Below are 17920 nucleotides of genomic sequence, written 5' to 3'. Positions count from 1 at the left end.
TGTTATGCCAATGTGTAGCCTACTTGTACTTATTTTTGTTTTATTCTACTGGTCTAATGGTTGCAAGTTGTTCCAAAAAATGTGGCTAAAGGTGTGACTCACTGTTGGTTTCCGAACTCAAACTTCCCTGGGCCGTTGCGGAGGAGGCTGCCTCGGATCCAGGTTGGGATGGTCCCACACACCTCTGTGGCGATGGGCTCTGGGGTCTCCTCCACGGACCGCACCAGAGGGGCGATAGACTCCAGACCCTTCAGCTCTAGCTGGTTACACTTATTGAGCTCCTTTAGCTTGGCATCACTAGATGGTGTGCTGGTCGCATCTGCAAAAAAATGATACTTTTATTTTTGTGTTTCTTGAACCTCTAGGATGCTGTGAGTCCCACGACACACAAACCAAACCGTCATACATAAGAACAGCCCTTAGCTGTGGTATATTGGCCATATACCACACTGCCTCGTGCTTTATTGCTTGATTATAAAATGTAATTATGAAGACTGTTTGGACTTGGCAAGAGATTTTTGCTCTGATTAAGCTCAGTAAATACATCTTAGTTCTCCACACAAGGCCTCAGTCACAGTGAACTGTTTATACACCAAGCAGATTCATAGTCTTACCACCAGAAAAATCACCACCACAAAATACTTTCACAAATCCTTTTGGGGCCTTATGCTTGCCTTGCAAAAAACTTAAATGACTGAGATTGATCTCTTATTTGTTCCTCTTGAATACCCCCCCCTCCCTCGAGCATCACATTGGTACCTGCATGAATCCCCCAAGCACCCCATTGGTTCCTGCATGAACAGTAGGCTGATACCTATGTATCTTGGGTCCATGAAATGGAGTAAGGTTCTACATTGCAATATGAATGTCAATACACGCAATAGGTCTATAGGGAGGTGATTTGATAGTTAAAGTTCCCTATTATGAGCTACAATGCTAATATGTGTAAACTCTTCAGAATTGCAATATGTGGATGTCACTGAGTAGACTGATATGCAATTTCATGGATCCAAGATCCATACCTAAGGCTGCACATTGCAATATGCATTTTCAGTACATTGTAGACAGACATGAGCTGAATGTGACTCATTTCACAACCGTTTCAAAGTCCCACAATAAGTGCTATGAAGCTAATATTTGAGAACTTTTCACAGTTGTGTTCTATGGGTATCACTGAGTAGGCTGATGCCCCATTTCATGGGTGCACAATCTCTAGCTTAGGCTGTACAGTCAAATATCTATGTTCAATAGGCTGTATAGTGAGCTGATTTGCCACAGCTAAAGTTCTCTAATAAGACCTAAGATGCTAATATGTGTAAACTCTACATAGTTGTGTTCTGTTGGTGTCACTGGGTAGGCTGATACCCCATTTCATGGGAGCACAATCTTTAGTTTAGACTGAACAGTCCAATATGTATGTTCAGTGGTTATAATAGGCTGAATGCTTAATGCTGCTAACTTCACACTTGTTTTTAGAGTCCCACAATAAGAACTAAGATGCTAATATTTGTGTTTACGAGTGTTTTCCACTAGCGCTTTCGGTCTGCTATACAGCAGGTTACACACTCATTTTCAGCCGGATAGCCTATTTTTTCCACTTAAATTAATTAGGCTACTTTTCAATTCGCAAGTCAGAAAAAAAGTTACCCGGGCCTTCTCCCACTCAAACTGGGATTGGCAACTCCAGTCCTTAGGGGCCCGGTTGGTGTCAGCCCCAGCTAACACACCAGAATCCAATAATCAACTAATCATGATCTTCAGTTTAGAATGCAATTAGTTTAATCAGCTGTGTTTGCTAGGGATGAGAAAAAAGTGTGACACCACTCCGGCCCCCAAGGACTGGAGTTGCCCATCCCTGCTAGAATGAACAAAATGCATCTCCTAGTGATCTATTGACAGGACAGGCACCTGTCAGTCACAAAGTTAACGATCACAGGGAAACTGTCTGGCCCGCCTCCGGTACCTGTGTTTGTTATGTAGGCTGTGGTGGCAGTAGAGAGGAAGAGATAAGTTAGTTTTAACAGTGGCCAAGTAAGCTACTATGGATATTTGATCATAATGTAGATCTAACAGAGTGGTATACCATTGAAAACGATGGAGAAAATGCATAACATTTTAATAACATGGAAATAGCTGTTCTATCATTCAGCCTACAGTAGCAGCCAATGTGTGGAGCTAAATGTAGGCCTTACATTCCATTACACTTTGGGGATAAAAAACATGCATGGCTTGACCATTAACCTGTTCATCCACTTGTCCTTCAAACAAGGAGGTTGTCACACCCTGATCTGTTTCACCTATCTTTGTGATTGTCTCCACCCCCCTCCAGGTGTCGGCTATCTTCCCCATTATCCCTTGTGTATTTATACCTGTGTTCTCCGTTTGTCTGTTGCCAGTTCGTCTTGTTTGTTCAAGTCAACCAGCATTTTGTGTCTCAGCTCCTTTTTCCAGTCTCTCTTTTTTCGCCCTCCTGGTTTCGACCCTTGCCTGTCCTAAATTTGAGCCTGCCTGCCTGACCACTCTGCCTGTCCCTGAACCATGTCGACCTGTACCTTTGCCCCCCTCTGGATTACCGACCTCTGCCTGAACCTGCCTGCTGCCTGGTACTGTTGCCCCACCTTTGATCTCAAAACAAGTGCATCTACTCACGATCACAGCTGTAAACAAAGTCCTGTTCAAAGTAAATGGCACAGATCCATAAATAGAAATGATCTATTTGCATATAGGGCTCCCGAGTGGCGCAGCGATCGAAGGCACTTCATCTCAGTACTAGAGGTGTTGCTACAGACCCTGATTTGATTCCAGGCTGTATCACAACCGGCCATGAGCGTCGTTCGGGTTTGGCCTGGGTAGGACATCATTGTAAATAAGAATTTGTTATTTACTGACTTGCCTAGTTAATAAATAAAGGTTAATTAAAATATCAAATTAAATACTGCAGCTCTAACTGGTTATGCCGCACAGGTCTGTAGAGTATGGGCTGATTCATGCGCAATAGAATTCTACTGCGATGCGTTCTGCCTACAGCAAAATCTCTTCCATAATTGTTTTGTTTCGGTATGTTGCATTAAAAGTGGCTAAAAATGTGTTGATTCGATCACAATTGCCATAGCAAAGGGAAACGTTAATAGTGTTAACTAAAAGGGAAAGCTCTAGAATGTTGAGTGAAGTTCAATCTCGTGTTTCTTAGTTTGCTGATATTTCTTCTGTGTACAGCATGGCAGTCCCAGGGAGCTGTGTGGCAGTCTCTGACTACTGCGTGCCCGCACACGGAACAGCTTAGAGGGAACATAGATGTAGGCTCTCGTCAGTATATACAGTTCAAGTAGGAAGTTAACATACACCTTAGCCAAAATACATTTAATCTCAGTTTTTCACAATTCCAGACATTGAATCCTAGTGTCACGGTCTGACCATCGTTCGTATGTGTTTTCCTTGTTTTTAGTGTTGGTCAGGACGTGAGCTGGTTGGGCATTCTATGTTGTGTGTCTGGTTTGTCTATTTCTATGTTTGGCCTGATATGGTTCTCAATCAGAGGCAGGTGTTAGTCATTGTCTCTGATTGGGAACCACATTTAGGTAGCCTGTTTTGTGTTGGGTTTTGTGGGTGATTGTCCTTAATGTCTTGATGTCCTTGTTCTGTGTGTATGTGCACCAGTATTAGGCTGTTTCGGTTTTCGTTACGTTTATTGTTTTGTAGTGTTTAATATAGATTCGTGTTACGTTTGTTGAATAAACATGGATCGCAATCTACACGCTGTATTTTGGTCCGACTCTCCTTCACCACAAGAGAACCGTTACACCTAGTAAAAATTCCCTGTCTTAGGTCAGTTAGGATCCCCACTTGATTTTAAGAATGTGAAATGTCGGAAAAATTGTAGAGAATGATTTATTTCAGGTTTTATTTCTTTCATCACATTCCCAGTGGATCAGAAGTTTACATATACTCAATTAGTATTTGGTAGCATTAGCTTTAAATTGTTTAACTTGAGTCAAACGTTTCGGGTATCCTTCCACAAGCTTCCCACAATAAGTTGGGTGAATTTTGGCCCATTCCTCCTGACAGAGCTGGTGTAACTGAGTCAGGTTGGCAGGCCTCCTTGCTCTCACACGCTTTTTCAGGTTTTAAAAATGTTCTATGGGATTGAGGTCAGGGCTTTGTGATGGCCACTCCGATATCTTGACTTTGTTGTCTTTAAGCCATTTTGCCACAAAGTATGCTTGGGGTCATTGTCCATTTGGAAGACCAATTTGCGACCAAGATTTAACTTCCTGACTGACGTCTTGACATGTTGCTTCGATATATCCACACAATCTATTTTGTGAAGTGTACCAGTCCCTCCTGCGGCAAAGCAGCCCCACAACATGATACTGCTTGTGGGGTTGCTTCTTCGGCTTGCAAGCCTCCCCCTTTTTCCTACAAACATAACAATGGTCATTATGGCCAAACAGTTCTATTTTGTTTCATCAGACCAGAGGACATGTCTCCAAATAGTACGATCTTTGTCCCCATGTGCAGTTGCAAACAGTCGTCTGGCTTTTTATGACATTTTGGAGCAGTGGTTTCTTCCTTGCTGAGCGGCCTTTCAGGTTATGTCGATATAGGACTCGCTTTATAGATACTTTTGTACCTGTTTCCTCCAGCATCTTCACAAGTTCCTTTGCTGTTTTTCTGGGATTGATTTGCACTTTTTGCACCAAAGTACGTTCAACTATAGAAGACTGAACACGTCTTTTTCCTGAGCGGTATGATGGCTGCGTGGTCCCAAGGTGTTTATACTTGCGTACTATTGTTTGTACAGATGAACGTGGTACCTTCAGGTGTTTGGTAATTGCTCCTAAGGATGAACCAGACTTGTGGAGGTCTACAATTATTTAAAGGCACAGTCAACATAGTGTATGTAAACTTCTGACCCACTGGAATTTTGATAAAGTGAATTATAAATGTAATAATCTGTCTGTAAACAATTGTTGGAAAAATTACTTGTGTCATGCACAAAGTAGATGTCCTAACCGACTTGCCAAAACTATAGTTTGTTATTAACAAAACATTTTTGGAGTGGTTGGAAAACTAGTTGAGTCCAACCTAAGTGTATGTAAACTTCCGACTTCAACTGTAGGTTGTAGATAGCAAAAGAGTGTTCTGTAAAAAGTATTGCAGAGGATAAAGTTGAATATTGAAAACATTGTTCATTTCATTTCTATTTGTTTCCATCGTCACCAATTACATTTCATAGCCAACATATTTTTACATTTAAAATAGATCAAGCAATGCCAAAAACAAATCTACATCACAATACAGTAATTGTTTCAGAATTCACCCACAGAAATGACATGCTTAGAATTACTGGGAGTATATAAAGGCCCATTGTTTTATTCGAGTAACGATTAATAAGAGTGGTGTGATGGGGTAGACCAGTGGTTGCTGGAATAGGCTCAATGCTAGAGCCATTGTCAACCTTCGTAGACTATTTTATTAAATCTCATGTGAAAGCATTTCCATCATATGTAAAATACTCTATTATACTTGATAAACAAAATCTCACTAATAACGATATTAACAGAAGACTGCATTTTGGTCAGATTAGATGTCGAGGGTCTATATACCAGCATTCCGTCTCAAGGACAAGGTCACTATCTCTGTCGGCTGGGTATTGAGACAGACAGTGTGTGGTTAGCAGGACATGTGTGTGTGTGTATGTTTGTGTGTATGTGTGTGCGTATGTATGTGTGTGCGTATGTTTGTGTGTATGTATGTTTGTGTGAATGTGTGGGCGTGAGAAGTCAGTATAAAATGTATTGTTTTGTATTCTTGACTGTAGAACGTTCCCGTGAATAAACATTTGACCATTGTAGTTGGGTCTCCGCCTGATTCATTTCAACCAGTTTCCTACAAACTCTGGGTTTCAGGCTTAGAGTAATATAATTAAATTGGGTTATGTACCTGGAGAACATAATTATCTTAACACAGCCCTAGCTCACTATTTGAGAGACAGAGATACCAACGAATACACACCAACAAACTTGATTTTAGAGCTGGCTGAATATGTTTTGACCGTATAACTATTTCAGGTTTGATGATGAATACTACCTCCAAATGAATAGAACATCGATGGGCTCCACATTCGCTCCGAGCTATGTAAATCTTTATGTGGGTATTTTTGAACAACATTTTTGTGTAACGGCGTTCGTCTGTTGTTGAAAGAGAGTCGGACCGAAATGCAGCGTGGTGGTTACTCATGTTACTTTAATGAAGGAAAACGGAACGATACATGAAAATAACTATGAAGACAAAACAACAAACGGAACGTGAAACTTATTACAGCCTATCTGGTGCACACTACACAAAGACAGGAACAATCACCCACAAACTACAAAGTGAAACTCAGGCTACCTAAATACGGTTCCCAATCCGAGACAACGAGAATCACCTGACTCTGATTGAGAACCGCCTCAGGCAGCCAAGCCTAACTAGACACACCCCTAATCATACACAATCCCAATGCTAATAAAACCCCAATACGAACACAACACATAACCCATGTCACACCCTGGCCTGACCAAAATATATTACGAAAACACAAAACATTATGACCAAGGCGTGACATTTTGTTATGTTCTGTCAATTACTTATGCCCCCTTTAAGAATTGAGCAGTGTTGATCTATGTTATTCTGGTACTAACTCGTTTTAGTAAATGTGAAGCTCCAGTTCACTTCCTTGTATTCGGAATCTTTCTTATTATATAAATAAGTAATAAGAGCTAAGACATTATAGTTTTGTTAACAATTTTTTATTTTTGAATAAAATCCTGAAGTGGTATCGATATATTGACAAAAAAATGTGCATATGGGGAGGAACGGGAGAAGAGCTGTCAGACTTTAGGGCATTACTCAATGACATTGACCCCAATCTCAAATTCACTATTGAATGTGACTCTAAAAGTGTTCATTACCTCGATATGTGAAATGCGAAATCAAATGAAACTCTGTTTACAACACTGTATAGAAAGGAAACACACAGAAATACTCTATTACAGGGGGACAGCTTCCACCTTGAAGCATTAAAAAGAGGACTTCAAGAAGCCAGTTTTTCAGACTGCGCCATATATGACACTCCACAGAGGACAATATAGAAAAAGCAGCAGAAATGCGCAATAGGATTCTAAAAATAGGCTACTTTCCACAATGTGTGGATGAAGCTCTTCATTTGGCATTGGGAAAACATGAGCTGAACTTCTACTAAAACGACCCATTAGAGCTAAAGAACACTCTGTAATGTTCACCGCCACATATACTTTGAACTCACAAAAGTGGGAGATGCTGTCAAGAAACACTGGCATGTTTTATCATCGGACCCAGCTTTGACAGCTGAATTTAAGAATCCCTCTCACAGCTACACTGCTGCTATAATTAATTTAGTCACTTCCTGTTGTACGGAGAATAAGGAAGAGCTTGGATTTCTTTATTTGGAAAGTTAGTTGTTTAAAAGAATATGGTAAAGTTTTTTGTAGCTACCTAGCTTCTTATGTTGGATCACGTAACATCAGTTGCTGGGACTGCATGTATCTTTCCAGTTATCCTGCCGACCAAGGACGGGTCTGAGGAGCTTTTTGGCGTCGCAGCTTGCCTAGCTGCTAGCTATCTGGACATCAAGCTAGCAAGGTGTTCTAGAATGCTCCTGCGATATGGTTAGCCAATGTGGCTGGGACCGCGGATTGTCCCAGGTTTGTGGCTGTCTAGATCCCTGCTGTTTGTTGTTTAAAATTTTCCCCATGATCTGCCCTGTCTGGAACTGCGAGGAATAACATCCTAAGATACTTTGCTAGCTACGATGACAAAGACCAAAGCCGATGGGAGTATCGTTGAGGACAGTGCCAGTGGTGTCTTTCTATCACACGTGAAGGATCTTTTAAACAAACAAAAATAAACCTATAGTGAGGGAAATGATCTCCCCGAGAAATTGAAGATGGACCAAGGGAAGATTGAGATGGAGCGTGCCCACAGGACTGGAAAACCCACCACCGGCCCAGGTGAAAGGCCCAGGCTGATAGTGGTCAAGTTCCTGAGGTTCAAGGACAAGGTAGCTGTTCTGGAAAGAGCCAAGAACTTGAGAAGAATCTTCCTCAACAAGGACTATCCTGAAGCTGTGCGCCAGAACAGGGAAGAACTGATCCCAGCCATGAAAGCTGCCAGAGCGCGTGAGGACATTCCATACATCCTCATTGTCTATGACAGGCTCATTGTCCACCATCCCACCCAAAAGCTTGGAAGGGATGAGAGAGCCAAGCCTTTTGGGTTCGTAGCCTCAACCCCGCAGCACACACACACACACACCAATTGATTAATGGAATGCTGAATTTATATATTTTTCTCTTGCTTTGTCTGCTCTTTCAATATCATGTCTATCTCTGATAAGCTACTCAGCAAAGGGCTGAAAATAGCCCATATTACTATATGTAGCCTTAGAAATTGTAACGGATTTCCTCCTCTTTGTCTGAGGAGGAGTAGCAAGGATCGGACCAATGCGCAGCGTGGTAAGTGTCCATGATACTTTAATAATCACTGAACATGACAAAATACAAAAATAACAAAGGAAACAAAAACCAAAACAGTCCTGAATGGTGACACAAACAACAAAACAGGAAACAATCACCCACGAAACACAGGTGGGAAAAGGCTCCCTAAGTATGATTCTCAATCAGAGACAATTAATGACACCTGCCTCTGATTGAGAACCATACCAGGCCAAACACAAAACACAACATAGAAAAACGAACATTTATAGAAGAGACAGAAATGCTTATGGGGGAGGAGTTGCTGTATATATTCAGAGCCATATCCCTGTAATGCTTAGAGAAGATCTTATGTCAAGTGTTATTGAAGTGTTGTGGTTGCAGGTTAACTTGGCACATCTAAAGCCTTTTCTTTTGGGGTGTTGCTATAGGCCACCAAGTGCTAACAGTCAGTTTCTAAATAATATGTGTGAAATGCTTGATAGTGTATGGGATGTAAACAGGGAGGTCTACTTTCTTGGGGATCTGAATATTGACTGGTTTTCATCAGGCTGTTCACTCAAGAGGAAGCTTCTTACTGTAACCAGTGCCTGTAATCTGGTTCAGGTTATTAAATCAACCTACCGGGGTGTTTACAAACAATACAGGAACAAAATCATCCACATGTATCGATCACATCTTTACTAATGCTGTAGAATGTTCTAAAGCTGTATCCGTACCCATTGGATGCAGTGATCACAATATAGTGGCTATTTCTAGGAAAGCCAATGTTCCAACAGCTGGGCCCAAAATAGTGGATAAGAGATCATACCAAAGATTTTGCTGTGACTCTTAAGTGGATGATGTTAAAAATATTTGTTGGTCTGATGTGATTAATGAGGAGCATCCAGACGCTGCACTTGATCAATTTATGAAATAGTTTCTTCCGATTATTGATAAACATGCAACTGTTAAGAAACTGACTGACAGAACTGTTAAGGCTCCATGGATTGATGAGGAATTGATAAACTGTATGCTTGTAAGAGATGGGGCAAAAGGAGTGGCTAATACGTCTGGCTGTACATCTGACTGGCTGACTTACTGCAAATTGAGAAATGATGTGACTAAACTCAACAAAAAGAAGAAGAAACTTTATTATGAAGCCAAGATCAATGATATAGCTTTGGAGTACATTAAATGAAATTATGGTTTGAAAGACAAATTTAACTCCATCTTTCATCGAATCAGATGGATTATTCATCACAAACACATTTGATGTTGCCAGTTATTTTAATGATTATTTCACTGGCAAAGTGGACAAGCTTAGACAAACAGTGAGCAATTATATTTATGCATAAAACAACTAATAATGAAAGAAAAGCAGTGCAAGTAAGAATTTTGTGAAGTTAGTGTGGGAGAGGTGGAATAATGACCAACTTCCTGGCATTTGACAACTTAAATGGAAAGCTACTGATGATGGTGGCTGACTTTATATCCACTCCTGTCATATTTTTAATCTGATCCTAGAGGAAAGTCTTTGTCCTCAGGCCTGGATGGAAGCCAAAGTACTTCTGCTACCGAAGAGTGATAAAGCAGCCTTTACTGGTTCTAACCTATAAACTTGCAGCCAGCTCTTAGCAAACTGTTGGGATTATTATTTTTTTTGACCAAATACAATGCTATTTCTCTGTAAACAAATTAACAACAGACTTTCAGCAAGCTTATAGAGAAGGGCACTCGACATGTACTACACTGACACAAATGACTGATGATTGGTTGAAAGAAATTGATACTAAGAAGATTGTGGGAGCTGTACTGTTAGATTTCAGTGCAGCCTTTGATATTATTGACCATAACCTGTTATTGAAAAAACTTAAGTGCTATGGGTTTTCAACCTCTGCCATATCGTGGATTCAGAGCTACAGTTGAGTCAGAAGTTTACATATACTTAGGTTGGAGTCATTAAAACTTGTTTTTCAACCACACAAATTTCTTGTTAACAAACTATAGTTTTGGCAAATTAGGACATCAACTTCGTGCATGGCACAAGTAATTCTTACAACAATTGTTTACAGACAGATTATTTCACTTCTAATTCACTGAATCACAATTCCAGTGGTTTAGAAGTTTACATACACTAAGTTGACTGTGCCTTTAAACAGCTTGGAAAATTCCAGAAAAGGATGTCATGGCTTTAGAAGCTTCTGATATGCTAATTGACATCATTTCAGTATATTGGAGGTGTACCTGTGGATGTATTTCAAGGCCGACCTTCTAACTCAGTGGCTCTTTGCTTGACATCATGGGAAAATCTAAATAAATCAGCCAAGACTTCAGAGAAAAAAATGTAGACCTTCACAAGTCTGGTTCATCCTCGGGAGCAATTTCCAAACACTTGAAGGTATGACGTTCATCTGTACAAACAATAGTACGCAAGTATAAACACCATGGGACCACACAGCCATCACACCGCTCAGGAAGGAAAATCGTATCCTAAAGATTAACGTACTTTTATGCGAAAAGAAAATCAACCCCAAAACAACAGCAAATGAACTTGTGAAGATGCTAGTGGAAACAGGTACAAAAGTATCTATATCCACAGTAAAACGAGTCCTATATCAATATAACCTGAAAGGCTGCTCAGCAAGGAAGAAGCCGTTGCTCCAACACCGCCATAAAAAAAAGCCAGACTACGGTTGTAACTGCACATGGGGACAAGGATCATACTTTTCGAGGAAATGCCCTCTGGTCTGATGAAACAAAAATAGAACGGTTTTGCCATAATGACCATTGTTATGTTTGGAGGAAAAAGAGGGAGGTTTGCAAGCCCAAGAACACCATCCCATACGTGAAGCATGGGGGTGGCAGCATCATGTTGTGGGGGTGCTTTGCTGCTGGAGGGACTGGTGCACATCACAAAATAGATGGCATCATAAGGATGCAAAATTATGTGGATATATTGAAGCAACATCTCAAGACATCAGTCAGGAAGTTAAAGCTTGGTCGTAAATGGGTCTTACAAATGGACATTGATCCCAGGCATACTTCCAAAGTTGTGGCAAAATTGCTTAAGGACAACAAAGTCAAGGTATTGGAGTGACCATCACAAAGCCCTAACCTCAATCCTAGAGAAAATGTGTGGGCAGAACTGAAAAAGCGTGTGCGGAGCAAGGAGGCCTATACTATAACCCTGACTCAGTTACGCCAGCTCTGTCAGGAGGGAAGCTTGTGGGAAGCTTGTGGAAGGCTACCCGAAACGCTTGACCGAATTTAAACAACTTAAAGGCAATGCTACAAAATACTAATTGAGTGTATGCATACTTCTGACCCACTGGGAATCAGATGAAATAAATAAAAGCTGAAATAAATAATTTTCTCTAGTATTAATCTGACATTTCACATTTTTTAAATAAAGTGGTGATCCTAACTGACCTAAAACAGGGAATTCTTACTAGGATTAAATGTCAGGAATTGTGAAAAAAGGAGTTTAGTGAATTCTCGTGACACAAAAGCTCTCTCATTGTCATTCAAAACCTAGGTTAACCTCCACTGTATTCACATCCTACCATGCCCTTGTCTGTACGTAATGCCTTGAATCTATTCTTCCGCAACAAGAAACTTGCTCCTTTTACTCTCTGTTCCGAAAGCACTAGATGACCAGTTCTTGTAGACTTTAGCCGTACCCTTATCCTACTCCTCCTCTATTCCTCTGGTGATGTAGAAGTTAATCCAGGCCCTGCAGTGCCAAGCTCCACTTCCATTCCCCAGGCGCTCTCTTTTGTTGACTTCTGTAACCGTAAACGCCTTGGTTTCATGCATGTTAACATCTTATGGGCAGGTGGGACGGTAGCGTCCCACCTGGCCAACATCCGGTGAAATTGCGGAGCGCGAAATTCAAACTACAGAATTATCAATATTTAACTTTCATAAAATCAAAAGTGTAATACATCAAAATAAAGGTTAACTTCTTGTTAATCCAGCCGCTGTGTCAGATTTCAAAAAGGCTTTACGGCGAAAGCACACCATGCAATTATCTGAGGACAGCGCCCCGCATACAAAACCATGGAAAACATATTTCAACCAGGCAGGTGCAACATGAAAGTCAGAAATAGCAATATAATAAATGCCTTACCTTTGATGATCTTCTTATGTTGGCACTCCAAAAGGTCCCAGTTACATCACAAATGGTCCTTTTGTTGGATAATGTCCTTCTTTATATCCATAAATACTCAATTTAGCTTGAGTGCTTCAGTCAATAATCCACCCAGTTTCCCTCCATCAAAATGCATACAAAATGAATCCCAAACATTACTAATAAACTTTTCCAAACAATTCTAAAAATATTTTTACAAATCAAACCTTAGGTACCCTAATACATAAAAAAATGATCAAATCTAAGACTGAGAATCGTTTGACGGAGAATTGTCTTTACCGGAGAAAAATACCAAAGAACGCACTCTCATGCACGCGCTTGGAAACACTACAGCCAATATGGGAGCCACCTAGAAAATCTAACATTTCTTGCTAATTTAAAAAAAAAACAGCGTGAACCTCTTTCTAAAGACTGTTGACATCTAGTGGAAGCCCTAGGCACTGCAATCTGGGAGGACTTCACCTTATAATAAAAGTGACAGCCATTGAAAATAGTGGTAGGCTGAATTTTTGTTTGGTTTAAATGGTTTGTCCTCGGGTTTCGCCTGCCATATCAGTTCTGTTAGACACTTTAGAGTGTCTTCTATCCAAATCTACCAATTATATGCATATCCTAGCTTCTGGGCCTGAGTAACAGGCCGTTTACTTTGGGCACACTTTTCATCCGGAAGTGAAAATACTGCCCCCTACCAAGAGAGGTTAAGTGTTAGACCTCAGCTGAATACGGTAATGAATGGTGTGGCGGTTGAACAAGTTGCAGAGACTAAATTACTTACCGTTACCTTAAATTGTAAACTGTCATAAAAAACATATAGATTCAATGGTTGCAAAGATGGGGAGAGGTCTTGGCGTAATAAAGAGATACACTGCTTTTTTGAGACCATACTCCAAAAAGCAAATTCTGCAGGCTCTAGTTTAGTCAAATCTTGATTAATGTCCAGTCGTGTGGGCCAGTACTGCAAGGAAAGACCTAGTTAAGCTGCAGCTATCCCCAAACATTACGGCAAAAGCACACCACAGAGCGGCACGTTTTGCTCTTAATTGTAATCAGAGGGCTGATATAAATCATATGCATGCCAGTCTCTCTTGGCTAAGAGTTGAGGAGAGACTGACTGCATCACTTCTTCTTTTTATAAGAACAATGTGTTGAAAATCCCAAATTGTTTGCATAGTCAATTTACACACAGCTCTGACACACACACTTTCCCACCAGACATGTCACCAGGGGTCTTTTCATCATCCCCAAATCCAGAACAAATTCAAGAAAACATACAGTATTATTGGAACTTCCTTCCATCTCATATTGCTCAAATTAACAGCAACCCTGATTTTTAAAAACGGATAAAGCAACGCCACGCGGCACAATGCCTCTCCCCTATTTGACCTAGATAGTTTGTGTGTATGCATTGATATGTAGGCTACGCGTGCCTTTTAAAAATGTATGTAGTTCTGTCCTTGAGCTGTTCTTGTTCTTGATGTTCTGTATTTCGTCATTCTGTATTATGTTTCATGTTTTGTGTGGACCCCAGGAAGAATAACTGCTGCTTTTGCAACAGCAAATGCGGATCCTAATAAAATACCAAATACCAAATAGAAGAGGTCGCAATTTACGTGATAAATTGGTCCATGTCAATTGCTAGCCACAAAAGAAAATCAGCCAGGCTCTTTTACGTCTTCTTCCAAATGGTAGCTATAAAAGCAGAGTATATATATTTCTGCCACCCACATACAGGAAAACGGTTCCAAATAAATGACATTATTACGTGCTCCGCCACCCATGTCATATACATGATTAAATGTACATGTGGGCTGTGTTATGTAGGTAAAACCTCTCGTTCTCTCAAACAGAGAATTTGTGAACATTAAAGTTCAATCAGGAGAAGCGACAGGGATTGGCCTACAACATTACATTTCTACCTTTAGATTTTGTGGTGTAGAGAAAGTTAAGATAACAGACAGGGGAGATGATATAAAAAATAGGCCTACTCTGAGTAAAAGAGAATAGTTTTGGAATTTCACACTCCAGACATTATTTCCTAGAGGTCTTAATGATGAAATGCCTATGTATGTTATGTTGTAAATGTGAACATGAATTATGCCCTCATTTCAGATTACTCTGACGTTTTTCTTGCGGTGTACCCAATGATTTAAGAAAACTTGCTTGGTAGGGCGATGTCCTCAATGTGGTTTTACAGACGTGTTTAATACGTTTCATGTACACACTTTATTTGAATATTTATGAAATTAACATTGTTGTATTTGGTAGCACTTATTTGTTTTCTCTCGACTCCAACCCCATTCGATGCGTGGAACGAATGTCCACACAATGGTGCTAATTTAAAAAGCTCACAAAAGCTCTGAAGAAGGCTGTGTGGCCGACATGTAAAGCTTATTAAAGAACAGTGATGCTATCAAGATCGGTGTGTGGGTTTCTTATTTTTTCTCACTTTATTCTACTGTTACCATGCACCTGCAAAAAAAGATAGCTCAGATGTGCGAGTGCCTTTTGATTTAAAAAAGAGGATATCAAAATTAGACTACTTGGATAACAATGTTGACATGACAATGTTTTCTAAAGTTATTGTGATCATCTCTCGCACACACACACACACACATTTACTATCACTAACTAAACAGAAATCAAATGTCAGCTAGCTAGCTGTAACCAACGCCTACAACAGGTAAAAGTTATAATGTACCATGGAGGATTAGCCAGAGAGCTAACATTAGCTAGCTAGCTCAAATTAGCTAGCTACAGTAACTAGATAGCAAATATTTATTTGACGTCCTTCTCCCCAACAAAGCGCTGCTTTAGTTACAAAAGTAAAACAAGAATGCAGGAAAACAGGGACTACAATTCAGCAGTCAAATCTTTTCAAAGTATTTTGCATACATTTTGAGAAACTGTCATTGTTTTTCAGCTGTGTTTTTTTGTAGCTTACCATGCGCTCTGTCCCAACTGCCATATGGAATGTTGATGGACCTGCTCAAGCAGGCTGCGTTCGCGCAGAGATCTATTGCTGCGCGTGAAGCACAGTTTCCAATCCAGGTTTTAGCTGGAACTTCTGGTTCTTATTTGTAAAGGTTTTATGGCCTCCTTGTGGCCATGTTGGAAGACCATGTTGGAAGACCACCACATGAATTATTCTGACAACAGCCGAGCGGCTATCCCAAACTGCATGATAACAATGACTAAAACTAGTTGATTCATCACCACGGTCATTTTCTGTGGCATATTTGGCTGCTCTAACAAGGCAGGAAAGAAAACAGGAAAAAATATACATTTACAGATGTCTCACTATTGAAACACTATTGGTGACACCAATGAGATAAGACTCAAGAACTGTCAGAAAAGCTAAGAAACCTTTTTGCCCGTCAAGACCTGAAAAAAGACAGCTGTCAATACAGGGTTTACTACGTTTATTTCATCACTGGTAAGTCAAGTCTGATCGATTTCAAGTTTAATTTAACTGTTATGCTAACCAGGAGTTAACACCTACCCTAAATTACCCAAAATGAGCTAGCTGGCTCGATAGCTTGTAGTCTAGCTATTAGCATGTGTCACCTGAGTTTCAAGTTTTGGGGAAGAACCTTGATTAACCTTTCATGCAATTCTACTACACTTTATATGACATTAGCAGAATCTTTTTAAATACAATGTTGGTCCAGGCCTACTTTTCTGACACTGACAACAGATAAATAAAAGCAACCTTGTCTTGAAAGCAACCATGTGCTCTAGGCCGAAAAGGGGTCCTGACTAAAAGGGATCCAGCTTGTCAAATTAATGTAAACAGTTATTTTTTGCATTTCAGCTAACCTAACTAACCCTTAACTTAATTATCCTATCCTGCTGTTTACATTTTCCCAATCTGCTATGAAATGTCAAATATTATGTTCATTTTACAAAAGCTGGATCCCTTCTAGCCATAACCATGAAAAGGGGAGACGCAAATTCATAAGAGGAGGGAAAATGTAAGGACATGACATTATAGGACAAAGGCCTCAATGAGACAGGACAACTTGATGTGTTGACTATTGGTTGTTCCTGCCCAACAATATATTTAATATGTATATGACAATGAAACACCTGAATTAATTAAAAACAACCAAGGACTTCAAAGCCCTGTTGGTATAGGTAACCGGAAGAAGTGATATTCTAACATCAGGTGTGCTTCTCATATCAAGACACCCATGTCAACTGGATTCCCACTGTGAAGATGAGCAATGCTGCATCAGCTTCTACTTCTACTCGGTCCTTTTCCAGATACGAAAGGAGACATCCCTCAGTTATATGAGATGGTTGTCATATGCTGTACTTTGGACAATCTGAATGGTTCTCTTGTGCCATTTAAGTAGAGATTACCTTCACCTTGGTGTCAAGACAAAAGTGCCCCCTTAAACTGTATGAATATATACAATGTAATTTCGAACTTGTAAAATACTATTGTTGATATTGTAAACATACTGTACATTAATAATAGGCTATTTTGTTGTATGTGTGAAATGAAAAGTATGTTGTCATCTCTGCTTTGCCTAGCCCCATTGAATAAAACATTTCTTATAGCCCAACTATTGTCTTTCTTTTACACATTTAGCATAGAGAATGTCATTGTTGTGATAGTCTTGGTAATAGTTGTATGTTTTAAGTTAAGGATCCCATTATCTCCTCTTTCCAGACATTTCACCACCTAAATTACAAGGGTTGGATATATACTGAACAATTTAATGTCAGCACAAGTAATGTACAAAATGTATTATAATGACTAGCTTCAAACATTGTCTATTGGTATTGTTTTTAAATTGAACATATAGCTGACCAATGTAAACAATGTGCGAGTAAAGCTATTCTCTGCTTCAGATGCACAATATCAAGGGGTAGGGCTGTTACGGTTACTATATTACCACCACACCGGCAGTCACGAGTCATGAAGGCAGTCAAATTACACATGACCATTTAGTCATGGTAAATTAGGCTTCTCCAAGCTCTGATGCTGATGATGGTCATTAGTAGACTACCATAATTGCTAACTGTCTGGTACTCAGCACTCTATTGTCCCTCTAATCACCCTGACATCAATGCAAATGTAATTAAAAATCGAATCAAACTCTTAATGAGAGCCGATGAGCTCATTTTACACAACATTTCTCTAGGCCTTGCAATTGTGTGAGAAAACAGAGTGATTGACTCTATTAAAACTAAGAGGATCCCATCAGCTTTCTATATGCTAGGCCTCTCGCTAATGTCAATATGCCGTGTCCATTGCATTTTGGTTAGT

General features: G+C 40.0%; 1 pseudogene; it reads right to left on the bottom strand.

Annotated features, from left to right (window-relative positions):
* Positions 1-17920, bottom strand: part of LOC115135407 (carotenoid-cleaving dioxygenase, mitochondrial-like) — a 90082-nt pseudogene that overhangs the window by 65130 nt on the left and 7032 nt on the right.

The sequence above is a fragment of the Oncorhynchus nerka genome, linkage group LG10, assembly GCF_034236695.1.
Source record: "Oncorhynchus nerka isolate Pitt River linkage group LG10, Oner_Uvic_2.0, whole genome shotgun sequence".
NCBI classification, from domain to species: domain Eukaryota; kingdom Metazoa; phylum Chordata; class Actinopteri; order Salmoniformes; family Salmonidae; genus Oncorhynchus; species Oncorhynchus nerka.
This window is presented reverse-complemented; position numbering and strand designations above follow the sequence as displayed.